The sequence below is a fragment of the Chrysochloris asiatica genome, unplaced genomic scaffold (assembly GCF_000296735.1).
Source record: "Chrysochloris asiatica unplaced genomic scaffold, ChrAsi1.0 scaffold00002, whole genome shotgun sequence".
Taxonomy (NCBI): Eukaryota; Metazoa; Chordata; class Mammalia; order Afrosoricida; family Chrysochloridae; genus Chrysochloris; species Chrysochloris asiatica.
The window spans coordinates 18259938-18261885 of NW_006408520.1; the positions used below are offsets into that span (position 1 = coordinate 18259938).

Sequence of the window (1948 nt, forward strand, 5' to 3'; positions counted from 1 at the left end):
TACTCCCGTAAGGATTTACACCCTCGGAAACCCTGTACAGGGTCGCTATGGGTCGGAACCGACTCGACGGCACTTAACAACAACAACAACAACCACACCATTAAGCAATTTGTACCACCCATGAACTCCACAGAAAAGGAAAGTAAGTTGTAGTTTTTTTATGTGTGTGGGTGTTATTTGGGTGTGTGCTGGTATGGCACTGTGGTTTGAACCACACAGGTCAGTGGTTCAAATTCACCAGCTATACAAAGTTGTTAAGAGTTGGAACCGACTTGACAGCACTTAACAACAACAACAGTATATATTGATTATATATAGAAACTCAGAAATACAGAAAGACAGGAGAGAATTAATGACTTACTTGCATTATCCATTGAAAAATGACTAATGTTTGAGGGTATTTCCTTATTTAGTTGCTTGGTTTTAAGTTTCTTTTTCCTAGGTCCAGCAGGTTCCTGGTAGAAATGTAGCCATTGGAAATAAAGGCTGTCTTGAAAGGAATTGTACGTTAACAGATACCAGTCTTTACTATAAACCTGTGAAATCTTAGAGGCTAGGCTCAGGTATTTTTATTTTTTAAAAGCCACCCCTCTTCCCAGGTAAATTGTGGTGTGCATTTAGTGTTGAGAATCACTGCCAAGGCACCACAAATAGGATGCTTTCCCTTACCAACAGGGGCTGATTATTTACACTTTCAGCTATTTATATGAATTAGCAGGATAACACAAGAGCATAGGGCCAAATGAGTACGCATGTATTAAGAATTGTATTATAAAGGATTCTTCTGTAACATAAAGTAGAAATTCTCATTGTATCAGTAGAGCAGGAGACCAGGTAACTGCAAAAGACTCTGACTTGGTAGATCTGGGGTTAGGCATGAAATTTGGAAAAACTCCAATTTAGGAACACCCCCAGATGCCTTTCATTACTGAGTTTGTGTATCTTGGAAGTTCAGAGTAGGAGAACCTGTTTTTCTCATGATTTTAGAGTTGGAGACTGGTGAATTTATTAACTATGAAATCTGTTGACACATGATATGGTCGGTATGGGTCAGAACCAACTCAACGGCACACAAGAACAATTCCTTTATTTTTTTAACATAAGGTTTTTATTGTGGATTGAGTGAAAGTTTACAGGGCACATCATCAGTTTCACATTCAACAATTCATATAACTTGTTTCATTACATTGATTTTAATCCCCTCCATATACCATGAGTTAAAAGTATGTCTCTCTATCCACTTTAGCTTTTTTAAAAACACACAAACAAAAAAACCCACTCAGGCATACATAATAATAATTTACATCTCCAAAGGGCACATTCTGCAAGTGTGCTCCTGGCCACCAGTTCTTAGTCCTTCTCTTCTTAGTCCATGAATCTAGAGTCCTCAACCGTGTCCCCTCTCCATGCCCCCATCACTGCCTCCATCTCTGGTGCTGCTGCTTCTCTGGATAAGGTCCCGCATTCTATTTGTGCACTTCTCTCTTGATGGTCCTAGGGTCCTCTGTTTCTGGACTGTAAGATTAACCACTCCCTTTTTTTGTTACAAAACTTCTACCTTTACAAGTGTGACAGTCGCCATTAGTCATGATAACAGTTATACACTATTGAATCTTACGAATCTTTTGCCCATCTCCTTTCACCAGACCCATCTAGGCAAGATGATAGCTATTCAGTGGTGACTCTTTCCCCCCACCCTCTTAAACTAAGCTCACTCTTGAAACCTTGTAAGCCAGTCACTTCGTGCCTTTATTGCCCCCGCATTTTAGGTAGCCAATGTCTAAGTTGCCCGTCCTTATCTACCCTGTGTACAGAGGGGATAGCATTGATACTTGATGTGAAGACTGTTTCCCTCTCTGTTGGTATTTAGAGTAACCACCGCTTTGAGTATAGGTCAGTTTCATCATGAAGATATATCTTCTGTCACTGTAGCTGTTCCAGTCTGCTT

The 1948-nt window shown here is 40.0% G+C and overlaps 1 protein-coding gene across 1 annotated transcript in view; it reads left to right on the top strand.

Moving 5' to 3' along the window:
• DNTTIP2 (deoxynucleotidyltransferase, terminal, interacting protein 2) overlaps positions 1 to 1948 on the top strand; it is a 30725-nt gene that overhangs the window by 16465 nt on the left and 12312 nt on the right. The window lies entirely within an intron of this gene.